Source organism: Peromyscus leucopus, chromosome 13 (assembly GCF_004664715.2).
Source record: "Peromyscus leucopus breed LL Stock chromosome 13, UCI_PerLeu_2.1, whole genome shotgun sequence".
NCBI lineage: Eukaryota > Metazoa > Chordata > Mammalia > Rodentia > Cricetidae > Peromyscus > Peromyscus leucopus.
In genome coordinates, this window is record NC_051074.1 from 26,453,910 (window position 1) to 26,479,869 (window position 25,960).

The 25,960-nt window shown below is 41.2% G+C and overlaps 1 protein-coding gene across 1 annotated transcript in view; it reads left to right on the forward strand.

Annotated features, from left to right (window-relative positions):
- Positions 1–25,960, forward strand: part of Dlgap1 (DLG associated protein 1) — an 833,520-nt gene that overhangs the window by 474,094 nt on the left and 333,466 nt on the right.

Consider the following 25,960-nt stretch of genomic DNA (forward strand, 5'->3'; position numbering starts at 1 on the left):
AGAAGTATAGTAATTGGTTATAACTTGACATATTCCAAGATCCCCAGTGAGTACCTTAAACCACAGTGTACAGAGCCTTTATATATACACTGTGGTGCTTCCCACAGTTGACTTGAAAACTGAGACAGCTAAGTGATTATGGGTGGGTACCGTACACAAAATGAACACACTTGGGGAAGGGACTGGTCAGGCAGATGGTGGAGCAAGACCACATGACATTTCACCATGCTTCTCAAAGCTACATCAACTTCAAATTCATGAATTATTTCAGGACTTTCTTTACTCAACATGTTCAGACAGGGGTGTACTGTTGGCAACATAAACTGTGGAACGTGAAGCCACAGGTAAATGTGGGCCATTGTATTTTTAAAGAGAATTACAAAACGGACTTTCAGCATGGCCACTGGAAAGATAAATACGTCTCTGTGTTCAAATACTCTTGTAAGCAAGGATGCTTACAGACTGACATGACACCTTAATGGCTGGAGGGAATGATCAAGGGTCTTATTTCACAAACCACACACTGAGCTTCTTGAAAGTGAAAAACCAAAAGATGAAACTCGAATGTTAAATGATCTTTTCATTAAAAAACCCAGTACCAGACATTGGGGTAAATGCTGAAAGATCAGAGAGACAAAGGAACAAGTCACAGCCACCACCTCTTACCTCACCAACTCTTCAGCCGATAGACCTCTAGCCGAATGAGCTTCCTCAGCCAAAAGGGCTCCAGCTGAAAAAGCCTCTAGCTGAAAGGGACTCTTCTGCTGAAAAGCCTTTAGTTCCTGTCTCCTCATGCCTTATATACCTTTCTCCACCCAGCCATCACTTCCTGGGATTAAAGGTGTGTGTACTACCCAGTACTGGGATTAAAGGTGTGTGTCACCACTGCCTGGTATCTATGTTAAATCTAGTGACTGGTTCTGTTCTCTGATCTTCAGGCAAATTTTATTAGGGTACACAATATATCAACACAAAAAGATGTTGCTCTCATTAGAGGGGGTGCACAACTACCTTGAGTGTCCAGAATGGCTAGGGTTAGGGTTAAAATCAGAAAAAAAAAAACTAGTGCAGACAGAAGGCCAGGAAAAAGGATAAAGAAAGTTAGGGCCATGTGGGCAGTATAATCTATTAAACTCCACAGAATACAGAAAATCTGCAAGCAGTATGGATGCTGGCTATTTGTAGTGGAAAATATTCCCCAGCAGATGAGTATCAAGGTCTTCTACTTTAGAGCTCAGCCTTGGAGAAAATAGACTGTTTTAAAAGGGAAGAATGCTTTCATTGGCATATAGGTCCACACAAGTCAAATTGAGTCTGCATTGTATTTTAAAAACATTCATGTTGCTTAATGCTATAAGGTACAATGATCGTGCTACAATTCCTATTCCATAATAATAAGTTCACATGCTGGTAACCCTGGTGATTTACCATAGTAGAACTTCATACCAAGACACTCTGACTATATCCGGATAATTCAAACTTGCCTTCCTTATCTTACTGGTGAAAAAAAAATGTATTTTTGTCAGCATCTAAATCCTAAATTACATGGATAGCTGAAGGCCTGACATTTAAAACTTCTCAGCTGATATGATAAACATTTGTTTAGGCTAACGAAAAACCACAGCAGCTGCTTTGCTCATATGTCACAGTGGCATATTCATGACTCATGTTGATACAACAGCCATATATCACATGTAATGGGGAGACAGCATCCCTTTACTTAGCAAATATTTATTTTGCCAGGCTCTCTAGTGCTGATAAGTGTGATTATATGTGTTCACGCAAGTCTGTAATGTACCATAATTTACACATCTGCCTCTCAATCTTCCAATAAGATCTTTTGCACAAGAAGACAATTATATGTTCCTCAGTTGAGACATTAGTATCTGTCTTATTTAGGGTTACTATTGTTCTGATGAAACACTATGACCAAAGCAACTTGGCGAGGAAAGGGTCTACTCAGCTTATGCTTCCACATCACAGTTCATCATCAAAGGGGGTCAAGACAGGAACTCAAGCAGGGCTTGTTCCTGGAGGCAGGAGCTGATGCAGAGGCCATGGAAGGGTACTGCTCACTGGCTTGCACATCATGACTTGCTCAACCTGCTTTCTTATAGAACCCAGGTCCAAGGATGGCACTACCCACAATGGGCTGGGCCCTCCCCCACCAATCACTAAAGAAAATGCTCTACAACCAGATCTTATGGAGGCATTTTCTCAGTTGAGGTTCCCCTCTTTTCAGGTAACTCTAGCTTGTGTCAAGTTGACAGAAAACTAGCCAGTAGAGCATCACAAGAATTGTACAATGTAAATACACTTTCATGTGAAGACTGTTACCCTCCACATTCAGCATCCATTGACTAGACATCTCTGAACCAATTACCAGACTGTAATCTTCTAATAATGAACTCATTGCATCTACATTCATTATTAAGATTAATAATTGGATAGTAAATAACTTTCTTTTTCATGTATTTATTCTTCTTTATTCATTTAGTATTGGCTATGTATTCTTCAAGAACCTTTTACCATACTGAGGGGTTTGAACCCAGGCTTCACATATGTATGATAGCTACAGCTTTAGGCTGTATATCTTTAACTTATTAATTTTGTTGCCCAAATTTTCTAAATGAGCTGCCTCATTATATATTGTAGGAGGTGCACCTTCAAGCAAACCCCAAGTCTTTCTCATGTGACCTGCCTCTTTTGAGCTTTTCTTTACTTTCCTGTGGAAGAAGGCATTGTTCATCTTCCTTTCTCCAGCTCCCATCCAGGAAGAAGCTGTTTCTTCAAGGAGTCTCATCTCTAGGCATAAACGATTGTTAGAACCCAAGTTCAGGATTCTAGAGTGATCACCATCAGATCGTACTGAGGCAGAGCTAAGAAATATTTGTATAATGTACATATTTGTGCATGTTTCAATAGTGTGAGCCTTACATGCCCTCTGCCCAGGGGCTCATGTAGCAAAGATTTGGTCCCCAGCCATTGCTATTGGGAAGAGGGGAATCCTTTGTCAGGACCTAGTGGGAGAAAGTTAAGATATTGGAGTTCTCTCTTTGAAGGGGTCCTCCCCCTTCTCTTCCCAACAATGTAGTCAACAATCCTCTTCCCCAATGCATTCCTGCCATGGTATGGTGCCTTACCATACCACAGAAGCACAACCAATTGATCGTACGGTGAAACCTCCAGAATTATAAGCTGGAATGAAATTTTCCTTATCTTAATTTGATTTATCTTTGGTACTTGTTACAACAAAAACATGATGCACACACAAGTGACACCAGCACACACAAACATACGTCTCTCCTTATCTGCATCTGTATGTGTCTAGACCATTAACTTAGATGAGTGATTCTCTCCTCATGGGGGACACTTTTGTCACAGGGAAGATTTGGCAATACGTGTAGACATATCTTGAGGGAAGGAGAATTCTATTATTGTTTGTTTTTGCTCTTTTTGGAGGCTTGCCACCCAGCTACTATACAACTCACACACAGAGGCTTATTCTTAATTATGAATGCCCGACCTTAGCTTGGCTTGTTTCTTGCCAGCTTTTCTTAACTTTAAATTAACCCATCTGTCTTTTGCCTCTGGGCTTTTACCTTTCTCTCTTTCTTTATACCTTTCTTTCTTACTCCATTGCTGGTTGTATAGCTAGGTGGCTGGCCCCTAATGTCCTCCTTCTCTTGCTCCTAGATCTCTCCTCTCCCAGATTTCTCCTTCTATTAATATTTTCTGCCTGCCAGCCCTGCCCATCCTTTCTCCTGCCTCGCTATTGGCCATTCAGCTCTTTATTAGGCCATCAGGTGTTTTAGACAGGCACAGTAACACAGCTTCACAGAGTTAAACAAATACAGCATAAACAAAGTGAAACACCTCAAAATAATATTCTACAACAGGGTTGCTACTTACTTCCTGTGTGTAGAAGTCAAGAACATGTCGAAATATCCTACAAAGTGTAAGAAATCCTCTTACAACAAGGAATTACACCCAAAATATCAGCAATGCTAAAACTCATAAACCCTGGCTTGGACCTCCACACTGATCTCTGCAGCCTACCCTTCCAACAGTGAAAAGTGTGGGCTCCTCCACCCTCAATAAATATTCTGAGCCAAAATAGAAACTACGTCTCTAAGTCATATCCTGTAACCCAACAAGGAAGCAAACCTGCTTAGTAAAACTCAGTGTTTTCTATGTGGGATTTTCATTGTGAGCTGTAGCCCGAGGACAGCACAGGTACAGTGCTCAGATGTTGCTTGGACTGTTAGGATCCTTTTTCTGAATATTGTTAATGCATGAGAGCAACATGTGCTTTATTGATTTTCTTTTTGCTGCACCTGGAGCTTTGAAAACCAACCATGGTTTGCTGGGATCTGTGTGCCCTGGAGGATGAAGGTCTCTGAACATATATTCACCCCATTGGCTCTGAGCTCAATGTAACCATTGCTTTTCTGGATAAACATTTTATGCCTAAGGAAATAACTCTACATGCACTTATTTAGCCTATGGAAATGGATATTTATGAAAATAGATACATGTTGCATTATTAAGAAATGACTCAAATAACACAAAGCTAGAAACAATGAATAGCTCTCCATAAAGGACCAGTTAAATTATGACAAATGTATTGGGTGAAACAATGCATCATCATAAGAAAGATGCCATTATGGAGCTGGGAGCTGGAGAGATGATTCAGAGGTTAAGAGCACTTTCTGCTTTTGCAGAAGATCCAACACCCACATGTTGCGTCACAATCAATAGTAACTGCTGTCCCAGGAGATTACTATACATGCAGGCAAAACACTCACACATATAAAAATATAAATAAATAAATAAATAAATAAATAAATAAATAAATAGGAATTAAATTGAAATTTAAAAAAAAGGATGCCATTGAGGGCTTGGCTATAGCTCAGTTGGGATATTGGTTCTCTGGCATGCACAAAGCCCTGTGGTTGATTCCCAGCACCTCATAAGCATAGTAACACACACTTATAGTCCCCACAGTGGGGAGATAGAAGCAAAAGGATCAGAAGTTCAAAATTATCCTGATTTACCTAGAAATCCAGAGGGCAGCTTGAACAACAACCACTAAAGTATAATGGAATGTCTATGATAATGTGCAGAGAGACCCAAGATTACAGAACACTAGTCACACAGACAAGTCATGGAACACTTTGCAAAGAATCCAAATGATGCATAAATTATTAGCAATGGTTATTCTGGAAAGCAGAATTCAAAGAATGGAGATTTGCTTTCCCTTCATCCTTACGGTCAGAAAAGAGAAGTCATGTGCATTTTATTTTAAATACCCAAGAATTCAAGTAACCTCTGCCTGCCCCTCACTCTGTTCAAGTTTTCACTTAGGATACTAAATCTGATGGATTCCTCCCTGGGCTCAAAAACTTTGCATGCCTCGGCATAATCTGAAGAAGAGCATCTAGAAAGACCCGAAAATGAGTTTCCTTGTTTATCATCTTCTAGTTTATGCTTTATTCAATTTGGAACTTTTTTAATTAGAGTAAATCTAAACAAAAGAACCCACTTGACACATTAAATGGACGTTTTCAGTCTTACTCTTAGAACGTCATCTCTGTGGTATTTGCTGCTGTGCAGCAGATGCTTCGAGGTGAGCCATTGAGCTGATTTTTCTCTCTCAAAGCCAGGTCTTTGTACCAGTAAAATGATTCAACCAGTAAAGATTGCCACCAAGCCTGACAACCTGAGTTTGGTCCACAGGATCCACATGGAAGGAGAGAACCCCTCCCTCAAGTAATTTTCTGTCTTCCCTACACATGCTGTAGTGCATGTGAACCCTCATGGGCAAACACACACACACACACACACACACACACACACACACACACACACACACGATAAACGCAACAAATATAAGTCATCCCTCAGGCAGTAGATCCTGCTTCTGTGCTTTGAATTTGCAACCCTAAATGTCTCCACAGATATCTCTTCTAAACTCCAGAAGAGTTGGATGTATCCCACTATACAACAGTCTTCTCCTGCTGGGCCACTATGGGTACCTTAAATTCATCAAGTCCAAAGGTAGCTATGGATGAGCTCTTTTGATGTAGAGCCAAGACCTGGAAGTCACTCATCTCTCTTGTGGGTCTCCAAAGATAGATGAGAAGGTGGCTGTGTCTGCATACATACATACATATATACATACATACATACATACATACGAACGATTTGTTCAGTTACTATGGCATGTGCTTGGACAGCTGTGATCCTAAGAAAACCTGCATGAATCTCTGTGAACTATTCTGATACTTCCAAGGAGCTTTGCCATGTGTATTGAATTTTGAAAACTGTCTTCTTATTTTCTGAGTAGGATCTCATCCTTTTTGTTTTTGTTTGTTTTAATTCATGATATTAGTAGTTTTTTAGTGTTTTTTTTTATTTTTTTTATTCATGATGTTAGTAACACTTTCAAGATCACACATACAGAGCCAAACAGAGTCAGCCTTCAAACCTGGGTATGAGCTCCACAGCCATCATCATGCCTAAGAGAAGGCTAAGGAGTTAGAGTGGCAATAAGCAGCCCTAAATACGCACTGGGCCGAGATACTCAGCATAAACTGGACATGGCCAGAGGCAGCTGAAGGGAGGTAGGATGACTCAGCCCAGTTCTAGTAAGTGTGCTAGTAACTTGGTCTACAGTGTGCCAGGGACCTTGTGAAAAGAGCTAAACACAACACATCTGTCCTTTCCTACCAGCTCTACCTCAGAGCAGTTTTAAATGATCTCTTGCATGTACAATCGTTGATGTAAAAAGAAAGGTTTCTTCTCTAGGACATACACAGAAAATCCATCTGGAAGGTAACTCTCAGCTCCTGGGTCACTGTCTCTAAATGGACAGCCTCAGCTTCCCAGTGCCACTTGTACCCATTTTCTTGACCATTGACATGGTGCTACCAAACTGCCTGGTGGCACAGGTTAGAAGGTGCCATTAGCTTCGGTTCAGGGCTGGCTTTTTCACTTACCCTGACTTTATTTTATGATCTTCTGGTCACTCTTCTACAGAATGCTGGTGGTACTGGTGTGGAACTGGTGTACCGCCTCACAGGAAGTGAGGTGACATAGATTTACTAGTGTCTCTCTCACTAGGACCAAATACCTGACCAGGAGAGATTAAGTGGAGGAGGGTTTGGGTTTGTTTGTTTTTTTTAACCCACAGCTTGAGGCCACCAACCATCAAGGCACATGGCGGATCTTTGTGCATGAGGAAGCAGAGAAAGTGGATGCCAGCATTCATTTTATCTTCTCCATTTCCCCTGTGTGCTCGTTCTGAGCCCTTAGTCACACCCACATTCAGGGTGAGTCTTCTCTCCTAAGCATGCCTAGAGATGTCTCCTAGCTGATTCTAAATCTAGTCAAGTTGACAATGGACGTCTAACTATCACGGCAGGTGAAGCCATTTAGTGAGCAGGGTACCCGGCTATTGTAACATGCAACCGCTCTGGATTACCAATCTTTTCACCCGGTATCTCACTTGTTTCAATACGGTGCTATTTGACAGCAAGAGTTTAACTTCTCTCATGACCGGTGCATGTTCAGATAACATTGTAATTAGGGTCTCCCCCCCGCAACCCACCCGCCCCCAACTTGTGCAAAATTAGCAGTAGCTCCCTCTTACCAATCCAGTCAATTCAAAATTTGAAGTCATTCAAAATCCAGCCTCAGCCTACCTTTCCAGCTTTATCTTTCAGAGTCATCAGGAATCTCTCTGCTTTGTGTTTTTGTGGTAAACTAAACAAACATTAGCTTACACATGAAAACTTCTAACCCCAGATGGTATGGATGCTCTCAGGGTCCTCCTTACTGCTAAGAAAGAGGGACAGATCTGCCCACAGGAACCATCAAACAGAGCTACAGATGGGTGAATTTTGAGTGGTTTCCAGATGCAAAAAAAAAAAAAAAAAAAAGAGTTTAAAATTACCCCACATACTTATGAAACTGAGTACCAGAGAGGAGTCTAAGCCACTTCATCAATATTTCTCTATGTTCTTACAGCATTGAGGATTAAACCAAGAGCCTAGCACATACTAACAAATTCTCTACCCCTGAACTACATCCCAGCCCATCAATCTTTCTTGATCAATTCTGTGTAAATTTAAGAACCTTCTTAAAATGCCATTAATATAGTCTTGTCACACTTATGCGTGTGTCTTAAATTGCCCATACTCCCTTTGTGCCTGGCATAAACAGACTATTCCTATGTCATGAGAAAATTATAGAGAGTCGGTATTGGCTGCTATTCTGTGTACAAGTCCCAAGCTGTCCATCATTGATGTTTGCCACGTTTTTTCATGACATCCCCCACCCCAGCCACTTCAGCATCCCAGTTTTCATCCATCTGACCCTTTCTAGCCCTTGGCCACCAGCGACCCTGGTCCAAAGTTTTGTCACTGATGCCTTTGACCTCTTGTCATAGACGACTGGTTGGCTTCCTCCTTCCACTTTCTCTTGCTGCCCCAGACCCTCTAAAGGATGTTCTCTACATAAAAAGAAAATGCCTAGGGCTGTCTGTAACATAGGGAGAGCTCTCTCCTTCGGCTGCAGATGTATCTCAGTAGTAGTTCATTGCCCTTGCTTCTCCAGAGGTCTGGCTTCAATCCCCAACAATGCAAAAGGAAAGAAGAAGAAGAAAGCAGATGAAAACGGGGAAGGATTCTTTCAACAGAGAAAGACTGAAGAGAATGAGTCAAAAAAAAAAAAAAACCTGTTTAATGGCTTTACTAACAACCTCTCACTCCAGAATCTGAAGTTCTGTGATTCACTCCTATTTGGCGTCTTATGACTTATCCCTTGTTATCGCTGTGTTTTGTTTTGAGTGGTTGGTTTCTATCTCTCCTCCCCTAACTGTTAGAGGCTAAAGAAAACGTGGGAAACATCTCACAGTTTCTTTATTTCATAGACGACACAGCGAGGCTAAATGACTTATTCAGGGATCTATTCATTTCACACTAGAAGTGTCCTTCATGCTCCTTTCTGCCATGCTCAGAAAATGTGTTTGAAACCTGAGTCTGGAGTGCCTCGTTTTCATGGCAACAGACACGATGTTAGGAGAACAACAAGCACACACCTAACCCACGGAGCCTGGTAATAGCAGGTACAGTGCATCTCAGCTTGAATAGAGATGATTGCAAAGAATCTGAGAAGAGCAAATGAGCCAGCTGTCAGCCTCATTGAGAATGCTAATGCCAGGCACCTCCTTCTCGATCAGATCTCTATTTATTCACGGTAAACATGAACTGGTAAATCACTCCTACCGCTGCAATACTAATGGTGACTGGGAAGGAGGGACCATGGCACTACCTCCTTAAACCTGGGCCACCAAACCTCCTTTTGGCATTCATCACCACCACCATTCTGCATCCCTAGTCTAGAAGAGAAAACATGTTATTGGCACAATATTGTTTGCCTGAAGGTTTATCTTCTCCCCACAAGGACTAATTTAAATATATATATATATATGTATATATACATATATATATAAAATATTCATATATTGTCATATATACAGTTTAAAATATTAGCAGGCATAGTATCACTATTATTACTCTGGCAGAGTATTTACTACATAACCTGTATTAATTATTTCAGCAAAAACATCACTCAAACTATGACCAATAATTGTCTAAGCCAAAGTTTTCTCCTTTTTCAGTTTTTTAAATTAGATGTTATTTATTTATTAGGGGCAAGAACAGGGGGCATGTATGCCACAGGACATGTGTGGATGTCAGAGGACAGCTTGCAGGAATCAGTTCTTTTCTTCCTTCCTCCATGTAGGTCCCAGGGATTAAATCAGGTTTTCAGGTTTGGGAGCAAGCACCTTTATCCACTGAGCCATCTCACTAGTCCCAAGAGTCTCTTATCCTGTAATTTATCTAAGAGGAAATGACAGTTCAGTGAAGCATTCCCTGAGTACTTACTAAGCACGGGTCTAATGACGTTTACAAATGTCAGTGCAGACCATTACTCCATAAAAATATGTAGAATATAATGTAAAATATTTTAGGAGACTCATCCAGAACTGAAGACAAATAAAGAGTTGTGGAAGTACCCAGGAGATGAATATGATGCTCCTGGAGCTTCAGTCACTGCTCTTAGGTGGACCTCCAGTTCCTCCAACGTCTTGCCTGTGGTACAAGAACAGAATGCCATTGACTCACTTCTGGACCCAAAATGAAAACACCTGCCTTCCCCAGTGGATGTTCTATTTGTAGTTTCCGTCTGGGAGATTCACCCCTGATGAGGTTCTGAACTTATTCCCCCACACCCTGCTGTAAGCGTCAGCTCCCAGATGAGGTGGGGAATGGTGACAAGCAGAGGCTGTGTAGCCAGGCTTCCCCTGCGGACTTCCTCATCCCTACCATATACCTAGTGTGCTAGTTGGCGAGAGGTACTTTATCCCTTTATGTTACAGTTCAAAATCTGTAAAACAGAGACGTTGATGGTTGATGGTACTTACCATACTGAATTCTTCTAGCAATTTTGTGAATTAGTAGATATAAAGAACATCAACAGGATGTCTGAAGCAGAAAGGCTTATCTTTCAATATATCCTGCTTATAACTAGCTAGTTGACAGGTATTTTGGAGGACTAATTCAGGAGTTTCAAAGACTATAATGATCACCCTTACTAAAGGAGAGAGAGAGAGAGAGAGAGAGAGAGAGAGAGAGAGAGAGAGAGATTGATTGATTGATTTACTCAGTTTGGCCATAATGAGGAAAGGGGCAAAGAGATACAGTAACTCCCCAAGTCTGCTTTCTGGGGTCCTGGGATGAGGTTGCTGCTTAAATGTAAACCAGAATTATGCATGTCTTAGCAGTTCTGGTCAAGCTGTGGTCCTGCCCATCACTGGCTCTTCTCTGTTTTGGCTGCACCCTCCAGCAAGGTAGAAAATCTGCAGATCTCTTTCTGGGAGAAAATTTTCCCTCTAGCTGACCCAGGTTTTAAAAGGCTTCCTCTAGAACTTCCTTGGGGAAATGCAATTTTGGAGAATACATTGTTTCCAATAGATCTGACAACCAAGTGAGGGGACATGAGAGTTTCCTTGGAATGTCTTTCTTTGTCTTTACCAGGCCAGTTAACAGGACCATCCTTGTGTGTTTATTGTATGTTTTATACCATTTCATTCAGTCATTTATAGATGTTGGACCAAATTCAAAGAAAAGATCAAATTCATGGGTAGTAATAACAGTGCTGGAGGACCTGGTCGTATAGTCCAGATAAGAGTGTATTTGCCTCACAGGCATGAAGCCCTGGGTTTGATTGCATGCATGCCATAAAACGTACAATCCTAGCAGTTGGAAGGCAGAAGCAGGTCAGAAGTTCCAGGTCTTCCTGCACAGCAAGTTCAAGGTCAGCCGAGGCTACATGAGACTTTGTCTCAAAATAATAAAATAAAATATAAAGCAATAAGAAAAAAAAACAGATGCTAGAAAACTCACAAACCAGTTTTCTGGAAAAAAATAATGCCCACTGGCATTTTCTTAACTTACTGTCTGGAGCACAGGTATCAGTAGAAAAGAATAAGCTGTGTGTCTGAGTCCCTGGATAAAGAGATTTCATCACACATGCTTTGGGAAGTTAAAAGGGAATTACCCTGGAGTACTTCAGCAAATGTTGGTTTTGTTGTTGTTTACGATAATAGTGATGATGGTCATGTTGTACAGCCTGGGAGTGAGTGTCCAAGCTCCATACACACCAGCCATAAATAAGGATGGCTTCTCTTCAGTGCCATATGGGTAATGACCAGGAGAGCTTTGAGCGGAGCTAAGGCCGAGCTCCATGTGCTGTGTGACTCCTCACCATTTCCAGTGTGAAAACTGTCCTTATCTGAGGCCAGCAGACCCTTTGCTGTGGGAATCATTATCTCCTGAGCACTGGCGCAGATCGGAATTGCACGCGCTGTCCTGCCCACTCCTGACAGATGGCCGGGAGCCCAAGCTCTCCATATGCTGCTCTGTTCTCTGGGAAGGCACGGGCATGCAAGCTGATTTGGCACGTGCTGCTGTGACCGTGGGTGTCTCTGAAGCAGCCAGCGTCACTGCCCTCGGGCTAGTTGGCACTCATCAGACAGGGTTGCAGCAGAGTGAGCATATTCTGAGGTGGCCAACGTAGAGAGCAAATCAAGCCCTTGGGTGTGGGAAGATTAGTCCGTCGACGTCTTTGGGGATTTTCATTTTGTCACTTGATCAAGGGAGATTACAATGAGGTTCAGTATAGGTTTCTAAAGTATTCGTTCCTGCCGTTCCTCATCTTGCCCCGGTAGTCAGTGGGGAATTTTCCATTTTCGAGGATTTTCAGTCTCCAAGATCGAAGCTTTTCCTGGTGTGTACTGTTTTGAAAGGTAGCAAATGGTTTGCAGAGAGCTTCCAACAAAGAGAACTTGGGAAATGTTCACCAAGAGGGAGCTGACACTTCAGCAGGAGCTCGGGAGGCTGCTCCAACTCCTTGTCTTGTCTGCTGGTCCTCTTGGCCGTCCTTATTCTCCAAAAGCAAACGTTGGAGTTGCAAACACTGCAGGTTCCAGAAGCCCCGGCACAGCTCCCCCTCAGCTCCACCTCACAGTGTGTCTAGAGTTTGCCTCTGTGATGCCTTCGCCAATTGCAGTTCATTCCAGTCTTGTTCTTTTCTGACCTCAGGCACCCTCCAAGTCGCATGCAATACAGCTGCACGCACCTCTTAAACTCCACTGCGGCAACCGCCATTTTATAAGTCATCCACAACTTTAAATCTCAGTAAAGCTCAATTTGAGGAGATTTAGTCTCCCTTCTTTGTGTACATAGTTGTCACAACTTCTGATCTTACAAAGTTCAGCTTATAATAAAACCATTAAAATTTTGTTTTTAAAGAGTCATAGTCTTAATAGCAAGAAAATTAGTAAGTAGGAGAAAATGAGCAAAAAACTCGAAAAGAGTGTTTCCAAAAAGAGGCATACAAATGGCCAGTGGGCATGTAGGGGTAAAGTGCTCTCAACACTCCTAACAGTCATGGGAATCATGGAAATGTAACCCTAAGCCACAGTGAGGAGTCACTTCACACCTGTAAGGGCAGCTATTATTTTTATTAAAAGGTAAATATTATGAAGATGTGGAGAAAGGGGACCTTTGTACCTTGTAGAAAAGAATGTAAATTAATACACCCATTGTGGGAAAAGTGGTTCCTCAAAAAAACTAATAATAGAGCTCCCATATGATCCATTTAATCCCACTTCTACATATATACCCAAATAAAATGAAACCAAGTGCTCTATCAGTGTATAGACAAAAGAAATGTGAAACATACGTGTACACACACACACACACACACACACACACACACACTGCTACCATTGAACTTTTTTAAAAAAGGAAATCCTGGAATTTGCATGAATGAACATTATGGACATTATGCTAAGTGAAGTAAGACAGGCATAGGAAGAGACATATTGCATGAGACCATTTACATGTGGTATATAAAAGTGTTGCATTCCTAGGAAAGCTTAAGAAATAAATAATGGTTCTTGGAGCCTAAGAAGGGAGGAATGGGTAGGAAGAAGTTAGTGGAAGAACACAGTTCTGTTAGATGTGATGAATAAATCTGTTGTATGCTGTGAAGACTATAGTTATCAATGTATACAGGAAAATCACTAAGACTACATGTCACATATTTTCCCAAAAATAAATGATAAATAAATACAATTACCAGTGAGTGGTGAAAGAGGAAACCTTGGTACCAATTAGAAGGGCTTTTCTAAAGATTTACTTATTTTCATTTTATGTTTATGGTTTATACTACATACATGTGCATGCTCCACAAACATGCAGTGTCCATGGAGGACAGAAGGGGGTGTCAGGTCCTCTAGAACTACAGCAGCATACAGTTGTAAGCCACCATGTGGGTGCTGGGAACCAAACACTGGTCCTCTACAGGAGCAGCAAATACTCTTAACCGTGAACCATCTCTCCAGCCAAGTTGGGAGGACTTTTAATTAAGGTAGAGTTGATAGCTGGAGTCTAGCTTTGCATGGTTGTGATGAAAACACAGAGGAGGAATCCTTATTTCATATATCCTTTCAGAAGTTGTGGTCTGTCCTTTTGGGGAGGGTGTGGTTGAGGAGAGCATTTCGCTTCATGGCACGAGAATAAGAGGAAGAAAGGGAGGGGAAATAAATATGCCTGCATCTTGCTGACCACTTTCTCTTCTCTTTGAGGCCCTTTGGGCCCCCAGCCTGTGAGATGAGATTGCCCACACTCAAGGCAAGTTTCTTCTCCTCCCTTTAGTCCTCTCTCTCTCTCTCTCTCTCCCTCTCTCCCTCTCTCTCTCTCTCTCTCTCTCTCTCTCTCTCTCTCTCTCTCTCTCTCTTCTCTCTCAGAACTCTGGCAAGTATATACCCAGAGGTGTGCCTCACTAATCCTCCAGGCTCTTCTCAGTCCAATCAAGCTGATAATCAAGACCAACCATCACATTACAAGAATAAAATGTAGTCACTTCCAGTTCACACTAGCAACGAGTTTCCCATTCGTCATTTATTTGAGTACTATTCTTTTGGTTTCTTCTTAGGGGAAGAAATCATCTTTATTATCATTCTTTTAGGCAAGTAAGCCATATGGTAGTGGATTAAGGAGAGAACATCATTTCGGTCACAGTATATTCATAAATAGAAGGCTAACTGAAGAGGTAAATTTAGCTTAAGGAGCGACACTAATGAGGATTTGAACCATAAGATATTTTTCTCCTTTCAGTTAAGGTTTGACCTACTTTAGAATTTTGGTTCAAGTCCAAAAGCATGTATATTTCTTTTTCACCCAGCCATAGAAAGAGCAATTGTTTTCTCTATTCTTGAATCAGGCTAGGAAGAACAAAAGTAAATTTGTGCCTCCTAAGGAAAATCCAGACATTTTTATAGGCCATTCTGAGTGCTAAATAGAAGCTGTGTTTAATAGAAATATTTATCACTTACCTGAACGCTCCATAAAAAAATTCCTGCAAAGAATTCCAAGTAATGCTTCCTGTTAATGAACCCTCCCAGAACCACAAGAGGAACTGAAGACTATGGAATCATAGCTGCATAACCCTAAGGTTATCCAGTTCTGTGGTGTGATCCTTTTTTATTTGCAGAAACCTTTTTATAAACAAAAAAGTTACTTGAAGGTGAATTTGGTAATGCATGACTGCAATTGCAATAATAGGGAGTCTGAAACAGCAAAATTGAAAGTTCAAGGCTAGCCTGGTTATACAGGAAGTCCCTAGCTCAAAAGAACTGAATGGTGAGAGTGTATTTCAGTGATGGAGTACTTATCCAGTGAGGACAAGACCCTGGGTTGGATCCTTAGCATTGCAAATAAAATGTAAAGAGAAGAGGTTTACACAAGAAGCCAAGAAATAATCGAGCAAGTACTATGTTGAGATAGAGATCTCCAACTTGGCATCTCCAGCCCTTTGAATTTAGCAAAAGACATTAACCAACCTAAAGTCTAGCCTTATTTCTGACTAATTTTAAAGCCCAGAAACAGACACAGGAAGGAGACTTGTCCATACTCACCTGCCCAGCCTAGGAATAGAAGCCTCTGCGAGCTACCTCAAATGATAAAACATATTAGGTAATAGCATTAGAGTTGTTAGGAATATAATAAATCATATTTTGGTTTATTAAAGCTCAGATAGCCATGCAAAGTAGATAATAATCTTTTCTTTTCAAAATATAAATGGTCCTGAGAAGAATAAATGTCCAATGGTTAATTGCAGACTTAAAAATCATGTATCCATGGCTTTAAAATGTCAGCATATCAGCTCGAAGCAATGAACAGTGTCTAGTTCAATAGGTCTGAGTCAAAAAACTTACATTTAAAGAGGGTCTCAAGTGATGCTGATGCTGTGAGTTCAGAAAGAACCAACTTTGAGAAACAATTACCATTGAACCCATTGTCACATAGTAGATATTAAGTAAATTTTTAACCTCAGCATGTGCTGAACCTTCGGGTCTTAAGAGACATCATCATTTCACCTCTCTGGCAACCTAGCTGCAGTTGAAGGTAGGGAAGTTCTGTGGTTCCATAAGAAGAAGGTCTTGTTTGTTTCAATTCCCACTACATGGTAAGGTGCCACCAATCAACTCATTAGTAAATAGACCCAGACTCCATTGCTGTGGAACTGAAATGTATGGTATTTGCTTATGGCTGCTCATTCCAGCAAGCACATGTTCCTTCACAGTGAGCAGTATTCTATTTACCAAGCAACTTAAAAATGAGCAAATGCCTTCTTGGCTATTCTGAATGATCTGCCCGTCAGTGGGTACATATGTGGAACATGTGTCTCCATAGAGAAGTAGCTAGTAAGGATCCCTCTTACTCTTCTTTGCATACTTGCTACTTCTTATCCCTATTACCCACCCTCAGAGAAAGGGGGGTTATTTTTTTCTAGGAGATAATATATGCAGAATCAGTCCATTCAACAAATATTTATTGAGAGCTGGCTGATTAGCTGAACACTCTGCCAGGAATAATCAAATGTACATAAGCTTCATACTTCATCCTAAAAGATTAGACAGTACATATCAAACTGTCCTTGGTGTGGCACAAAGGAGGTTTCTAGTGAACTTTGTGGGTGCCAAGCAGAACACAAGTTTACCTGAAGGCATTTTTCATCCACAGCTTTCTAATGGGTTTGCTCCAATTGTGCTCATCTAAAGCTTTTCCAGCTCACAGCTGGAGAAACTAAACTCTGAAGTGTTTAACTGCCTCATCCTCAAGCAATTCATGGGTCAAAACCAAGATTAACACCACGACTCCCTTTATTCCCAACAAGCAATGGTCCTTATAGGTATTAAAGCAATCATGTCCCATCTCTACTGAGCCTCTCCATTGGTGGTCATTTTTATAATCAATTGATGTCATCAGAAAGATTCCTACTCTCATTTCTTCAATAGTTTCATATATTTAGAATATGAGTATCCCTCCAAACCTTTTACTTTATCTAGGAGAAGAGTGAGTCACTCCACTGAGGCTTGAGGCACATACAGCTCCCAAATCAACTTCTCAAAACTGCGTAGGCCAACACTAGCAGATGGTGAAGATGCCTAGTCACCCACAGTCACCCATGTTGCCCTTATTCCAAGAAGCTATTGTTAGTTTTGATTGTTCTAGAGTCCACTATGAAGATTTTTGAAACTATCATCCACCTGAAGTCATGGAGTCAAACACTTGGCTTTTGTTTCATCTCTCTGCTTATCCAATTTGAACTTAGCCTGTAGGGAACAACATAATTTAATGGTTGAAAATGTAAATAGTTGGTTTTTAAAAACAAAAATTCAATGACACTTAATGCTTTGTCTTAAGTCACTACATTTCTCTCTCAATTTCCTCTCATTCTACAGTGTACGTTGCTAACAGAGAAATTATCAGCAATTGTGTTCTATCTTCTTTTCTTTGAGAACAGAGATGTGGGGGAGAAATCTGTCTTTGAGTACAAGATAGAAACTCTAATCTCTGCCTTTGTGAGATGTTAGCATTCAAATAAGGACATGACAATGTGCATGGACACTGGAAATCAGTGTTTTAACTATTCTTTAAGAACAGCTAAGAATACTGGAGAGCATGCCACATTTGTTCTTTCTTATGGACTATTACCTATACCTTTTTAATCATGAAAAAAGCAGCAACAGTGACTTCCTATCTCCACATGTAGGAGAGATCACTCCCAAGAATTTCTCACTGAGCCCAATAGAACTATCAGAGATCAAGAAAGCTACAATTTTATCTATGTGGACCCTGATTTACACTGATAATAAAGGAGGAGAGGGAACATATTTCTCCCAGGAAACTCAGAGCTGGTTAAGCACTCTACAGTATGATATTGAGTCAAGAGGAAAAGCTTGTGTGTGCAACACCTATCCCTAATATAGATACGTTCAGCATTCTCTTGGTAAACAGAAATATAAAATTACCAAAAAGGCACCTTTGCAAGTGTGCAACAGAAATCAAACACTGCAACCTCTGTGTGTGACACATTGAAGGACAGCTGTGATCTGGGACTTCCATGTCCCTGCTCTTCAATGGACTGACTATCTGTTCTCTATTAACACTGAAAGAGCTAGGAAGAAGAGACATCTATCAAAGTGAACTGCCACAAGATTTTGTTTTATTTAAGTGCTCTCTTAGTTGAATAGAAATGATGATTATCATTAATCATTTAAAAAACAAAAGGCAGGAAAATATCCAGATAGTAATGTCAGACTCTCGTCTCCAGCCTGTATGCTTATACACATTCTGTCCCTTTTAGACCAACTTGAGAAGACTGTACGTCATGGTGACTTGCTCATCTTGCTTCATTCAGAATGTGACCCATAGAACAATATGATATAAAAGTTCATCTTAACTTTATTCTGAGTCAGACTCAAACCTAACTGCCATCCTGTGTAGTTGGAAATTTCTCCAGTCCTGCCTTGCTCAACAGTCCTGATGAATCTCTCCCACCTGCGTCCCACAGCCACTTGGTCCCAAATAAGCACACAGAGGCTGATATTATTTACAAACTGTATGGCCTATGGGTCAGGCTTCCTGTTAGCTAGCTCTTAGAACTTAACTCAGCCCATTTCTATTAATCTATATATTGCCACGTGGGTGTGGCATTACCAGTCTGCTGGCATGTGGCTCCTTCAATGGCAGGCTAGACTCTCCCCTGACTCCACCCTTCTACTGCCTAACCTTATCCTACTCTGCCATAGGCCAATGCAGCTTTATTTATCAACCAATCAGAGCAACATATTCACAGCGTACAGAAAGACATCCCAAATCAGTGTTTGAACTATTCTTTAAGAATAGCTAAGAATACTGGCTAGCATGCCACATTTGTTCATTCTTATTTATTCTGAGTTAGACTGAAAACTAACTGCCTTCCTATCCAGCTCTTTCTTGGTTTATGTGATTCATTCTCTCTCTCTCTCTCTCTCTCTCTCTCTCTCTCTCTCTCTCTCTCTCTCTCTCTCTCTCTCTCTCTCTGTGTGTGTGTGTCTGTCTGTCTGTCTGTCTGTCTGTCTCTGACTCTGTGTCTATGTGTGTTGTCTATGTGGGTGTGTGGTTGTGTGTGTGTTTCACTGGGAATTGAACCTAGAACCTTCACATGCTTAGTAAGCATTCTACTACTGAGCCATAGCCCCTAACCTCTTTTTACTTTTAATTTTGCAATAGAGTCCTACTCACCGCATAGGATGGTCTTGAGCTTACTGTATATCCTCTTGCCTCTCAAGGAGCACCACCAGGCCCAGCTGATCTTTGGTTTTGACTCCAAGAATTTAGGGGATAAAGATCTGCCAATATGATACTGGTTTTAATATATGACAGGGCTTATTTGCCTATGATTAGAAAATCTCACATGGAAAGATCAACAACTGGTTCTGATTGCTTAGTACAGAAACTACTTTATTGCTCTTTGCCTCTTATGGCAAAAGGCTGACATGGCAGTGAACACTCCCAGGAAATAATTAGATGATCACCACCATGTCTTAGATCTTCCAATCTGAACAAAACTTGTCTCCTGGTTTTGCTCACCAGTGTTGCCTCTGCGTACTGAACCATGTGTTTTGTCTGTACCAATTTCTGCAACTCAGCTACAGTTCCCTCAACATAAACTACCTTGTTGCCAGCACTGTGAAGAACAAAGTTGACAAGGCTTCCTGCTACTATGAGCTAGTTTTTCAGCTGAAACATACAGGTCTTTGCTCTCAGGCGGCATTTGTTACTCAAGATGTAGGGAATGCCTCTCCTATCTTGATGTTTCACATATACTTTTGTAAGTTTATGACTTTTCATGTAATTTATTAGTAATAATGTTCTGCTTAATTCAAATTGGATGGAAAATACAAATCATACATTTAAGGATGTTTTCCCGATTAGGAAAAAAAAAGTGTTAGAGGACATATCAAAATACTTTATTTATTACCTCATAAGAGTGATAAGAGGGCAAGCAAAAAATATATATAATCTTTTTAAAAATATGACTGCTGAAATATGAGTTAAACAGTGATAGCAATAGACATGCTAGAGTGGACAGGAAGACTCGCAGGGCCTCAGCCCTACACAAAGAACTACAGGCAGCTAAGGAATGCTGAGAGTGGGAGAAACAGTCTTCCCCAGGGAAGAGCTCACTAATTGGTGACCCAATACCAAAGGGTCAGCCCTGAAAATATACATACAAGTAACATTATACTGACTGAGCAGGTTGATTTTATGTTAAGACTATGTATGTCTACACATGTAATAATTAATGAGAAAATAGTCCATGGTTTGAAAGAGAGAAAGGAGGAAATATGTGAGAGAGTTTGGAAGGAGGAAAGAGAATGGGAAATAATGTAATTATATTATAATCCAAAAAATAAAAGAAAGGAGTAGAATAAATAAAAATATATGACTTTCTATAGAAGTGACTGCTGACCTGAGTCATACATCAGACATCACAGAGACATTTTGATGATATAAACAGCCAAGCAAAACTCAAGTTTTCAGGAGTGGGAGTCAGGAATTTGTATTTTTTCAAGATAACTGGTGAGAAGCTCAGTCCCAGCTAGCCAGAGTTGAGACAAAACTTCTCTAGCTGTGCACTGTTTTCAAGGTGTTGAGTCAATAATGAATAGACATAGTTTTCAATTCCCATATAACAACTGCCTCTAAATAATGCATAATGGGATCACTTATCTTTCCTAAATATGTCACGTTTTTCACTGTCACTATGCCCCTCTCCCTCACCACACTGTCTCTGCATACTCTGTTCCTGTCCCTTTGCCTGTGAGCCAAGCGAACAGAGAATTGTCTGCTTCTGCGTTCAGTCAGTACAATGCCTGGAACATTGGCACTGGGTGTGCATTAAAAATAACAGCAGGAACTGCTTGTTGCTTTCAGACACCAACAAACCCTTTCAGTGCAGGTAGAGATGGTTTAAAACCCACAGGGACAGGTCATAGAATGTAGTCGCTTCACATCTTCTACAACTGAAAGCACATGTAGCACTTGAAGACCGCAATTCCAGTTAAACCAGTAAACTCATAATACTGCGTCTGTCCACAGGGTCACAGGTCTCTATCGGGTTCTGTCGTTTAGATAAGTGTTTGGTCATACTGAATGTCCTCTGTCGTTCTGGGAGGCGGGTGATCTCAGCATGTCTGATACAGACTGTCTTCACAGCCTGTGCTCCTGGACTTAGGAACAGGAGCTTGCTCCCATTTCCCCTTGTCATTGACATCTACTGAGAGGCAGGGAGGCCAGCCTGTAGGTCCCCTGAATCTCTATTTGTTGAAGATGCCTATGGTCCTTACTGCAGCCTTTGGTCTCAGATAAAGGGGTACACATGTGTTCCCCCACCCAGCTCTTACTTCCCTCAGATGCTTCCAGCACTTCTGCACCTGCTCAGGAATCATCACCTTCCTCATGCCCTACCCAAGGACTGAGAGTCTCTGAGGTCACTCATTCCCCCAGGTCATCCTCAGGCCCTCACCAAGGACGATTTTGACTCATACCAAAAGTGAAGGTTTTCTCGGTTTCCATCTCTCCAATCTCAAGAATTCAAGCAAGGGAACTGGAATACTCCTCAGACCTGTCTTTTGTGAGCAACTCAACTTCCAAACCAGCTTTGGACCGTAGGTGTAGACCGGGTAATACATGAGTTTTCTAGTAGCATCAGTTGCTATTTATAGTGTTTTGCAAACTGAGGTCAAGAAATAATTTAGTGTTCATGTCCAGCATTATTTTTTTTAGTGAAATAGGATTCAGTGGGGATAGAATGGCATCACAGGGCATAGAATCAAATATCCAAATGCAAATACAAATTTGAGATTCCCAGTAGAAACTCTTACATCTCACTTTCCTAGTGAGAAAGCCCAACAATCTCTCCCATGGCGCTCAGTGCTGCAGACACCAGCTCCCTCCTGAGTGAAAGTCTGGTTGCCTCTTACTCATGCGTCTGGGAGCTTTGATCAGAGACCCCACAAGCTCCTCTATGGCAACTTTCTAGTAAGCCTTGCCATCCAGTCTAGCTCAAATAGTAAAGGAAATTAAGAAAGGAAAACACACAGAAAGTGGAGTTGAAAACATACCTGTCATGTGGGCCCTGGATATCTTTAAATGTTTAGACACATGCTGACAATTCCCCTAAACTGATTTATCCAACTGGTAAGCTATTCATAAAAGATAAGTGAAGGACCCTGCAAAGATGCTTTCCTTAAATGTTTAGTTATCTGAAAACATAATGTATAACTTTCTCGTTGAAGAGCTCAAGAGTTACCTCTCTCTCATTATTCACATTTGTGATGTGTTTGTTTAGATGTAGGCATACAGAGCAGTTTGAATGCAATCTCTTTGTAAATGTTCAGTATGTACATCAATGTCACCTCAGCTGAAGGCACACAAGGCACAAACCCAACAAAACTGAGTGCCCACTAAGAATGTGAATATAATTGCCCCACTCTGACCATGGGAATGTATTTCTTTTTCAGAGATAAATTAATAATATTTCAAATTAGTTATTAAAAATTACCTATGATCTAGCCTAAATCCCTTTAATTTAGATGGAGTAAAATTGAGATGACACTACAGTTCGTCTTCATTCACCTACTAGTCCAATCGTCAAGGTGCTTGGTCAATAAAAGTAGCATGTGGTATGAAAATTGAGTCTCAGCTTCCTCGAGTCTACATTCCAAAAGAAGAATCAAGTACCTAAGGAAATGTTGAAGGGTTTTGCTAAATGTAAGATACACACAGATATTCCCTCACAGGCAAAATGCTGCCAGGGCTTAAAGCACAGACGACATCTTGCTATAGAATGAGCTAGAAAGGCATTATGGGGACAGGAGGACCTGGATGGGCTTTCAACATCGAGGAGGATTCTGCTTTTCCACTTAGAGGGGAAAGAACTTGGGACCAGGGACCAATGATAGCCCAGGAACCACTGTTGTCCATGTGGTGTCTGCAGGGGAGCTTGAGATGATACATTTGTTGTAATAGCCTTGAGCCAGCTTTTGGAATATCCAGAGGCAACTCTTTATTGCCAAGTAGGAGGGCACCCCGGCATGTTTACAAGTAGGTGATACTAGTACATAAGGAAGTCGAATGGAAGGGGGAGGCAGAAATGAAAGTCAGAATCTAGGTGCAGTAGAACAAACATGTCATCTACTGTGGATCTTATTGTTTACAAGGAAATTGAATAAAAATTGCTTCCATTAGCCTTGCCATTTGAGATAAAGGCTAACCATAAAAATAAGAACAAGGGATCAAGAAATGTTATTTACTTCTAAAAGGCAGTGCATCTACTTAAAAGGGTATTCAAAACAGATCATCTATGAACAGCAATGTTTCTACTTTAACTGAACTAGTTGGACAGAGAAAGATCTGCAGTGGAGACAGCCTTCTCACTGCAGTAGAGACAGCATGCTCACTGCAGTGGAGACAGCCTGCTCATTGCAGTGGAAACACCATGCTCACTGCAGTGGCGACAGCCTGCTCACTTCATGCAGTTGCTGATGCTCAAAGTCTTTGCTCTAGGACAGCTTTAGTTCAGGGAACTGAAACTGCAAGAGTAGCTGCGTTCACTTCACTAACAGCCTGAGCAGGAAGATAAGCAAGCACAGCAACGGATATGACAGAGTAGCTAGAAAATGTCACTGTGCCATGAGTGACTTAGGGTTCTGCTGGCCACCTGAGAGGTTGAGGCATTCTTATTAGACTGCTGCCTCTGTTCGCTATTGTTTAGGAGTTAAATCTTACTTCTGGGTGTTACCTTAATTCCCACCCCTTGGTTCTTCCTTCCTATTGCCAAATCCTCAAAGCCCATCTTTAGTTTCTAAGAAGATCAAACAAAGGGTAGTGTTTCTAGGCTGAGCATAAATGCTACCTACAATAAAGTAATGGTGTAGGTGGCAAAATATTGCCGTGTGTGAGACCTGGAAGGCTGTGGGCCAGAGGCCAGATCCTTTTTCCTGTCAGCTGCACACCTCTTAGAAGAGCCCATGTGTCCCACAGCCACTAATCCTGTCCGACCAACTCAAGCTTTTCATCATGGTTCCATTTTTATGATTTTAGCAGATTATAAAGTTCATTGTTGATAAACAGAGAACTGGGCATGAAGTAGCAAGTGCAACCCTAACTGTAACCTGACTCACAGTGGGAAGAACGATGACAAGAAAGCAGGCAGCTGACAATTGGAAACTTGCCCAAACCTCATTGGGAATGCTCAGAACTCAGTGTGGTCGGTGGCGACAGTTTTGGAGAACGAATCAGCATTATCTAGGCAGATAAGAGCATTTCCCATATAGAGGAAATGAATACTGTCCACAGCATCATAAAGGAGGGGCAGAGGAGGTATGCTAAAGAAAACTGTAAGTCATATAGTGATTGTAACCATAGAGATAATGGATCAGTAAGGGCCTGTTGGGATGAGGCTTGACCATACAAGGTATCTAGTTGATGGTGGTGGTGGTGGTGGTGGTGGTGATGGTGATGGTGGTGGTGGTGGTGGTGGTGACGAAGATAGTGATTGAAATAGACACAATTTTTTACAGAGACGGAGCAGCCTGCAATTAAGAGATTAGAAAGATTGTCCAGGAGGAGAAACAAGGAAGGCACCATGGGAACATTTGTATCATTTCTGCATGACTTTCTCCTTGGTCCGTTATGTTGCTGCCAGCTCCCACATGAAAAGTGTATCCTGAGGCAGGACCTGTGCCATGTTAGAAGATAGCTGAGACTGAATTCCTGAGACTGAATTCCTTTGACTTCTGGCTAGTCTAGTCATGTATAGAGCCTCCTATGCCACAAAGACATAATCTCCCTCTCATAAATGGAGAAACCAGTCTAATTCATTTGTGGGACCTGAAAGTGAGCCAACAGGCTTATGGGTCACTCAGTGTTAGTTGAACACTCACTCTGTAACTAGCATTGGGCAAGCAGCCAAGGGATTCTCCTTTAGAAGAGAGACAGAGCAACGTACAAATAACTGTTCTCCACTAACATAATGCTTAAAAATGCTAGAATGTTATTTCCAGAATCCTGGTTTATAAAAGTACAGGAATCAGTACAGACAAGAGAAATAGCAAAGAAATTCCTGAGAAGAGCTGCATGGAATCTGATGAGAAAAACCAACAATCTCAGGTATTGATAAAACATTATGATGAGCCAGGCGGTGGTGGCGCATGCCTTTAATCCCAGCACTCGGGAGGCAGAGCCAGGCGGATCTCTGTGAGTTCGAGGCCAGCCTGGGCTACCAAGTGAGCTCCAGGAAAGGCGCAAAGCTACACAGAGAAACCCTGTCTCGAAAAACCAAAAAAAAAAAAAAAAACGTTATGATGAGTTACCTCGATGGGAAAGACAAGCTGTGTTGCTAGGTAGACTTCAGGTCTCTGATGAACTTCACAACAGAAGCAGGTGTCTTCAGAGCAATGCTCTAATGACTCCAAGATATAGTCTCCCACTGTGACTGTTTGCTCCTGACTTTCTATCCACTTTTGGCAGAGTTCATTTTCATACCTAAAACTCTTTTTTTCTACGTCTTTGTTGGGATTTGCTTTATTAGTTGACTTTAGTTTTGGTTTTGCATGCATGTAGTGACCCAGAGAAATTCTCAAGTTCAGAACAAAAGTAAATTTTGAGGGAAAGCTAACATTAAATAATTCCAAAGCAATTGCCTCATTGGAAAGATGCAGGAAGCTGACCATGTTTAAAATGGTGATGGGGCCACTGAAATGGCTCAGCAAGATAAAGTCCATGCCTGATGACCTGAGTTCAATTCCCAGGTCTCACGTAGTACAAGGAGAAGACTCATTCCTTTGAGTTGTCCTCCACAAACAAAACAAGCCATAACATATACATAAACCAATAAATAAATAAATAAATATGAGAAAATTAAAAGAGATGATGGTCAAGGATCTCAGCAACATTACTCTTTCAAGTTAGAAGGTTGGATGTCCCTA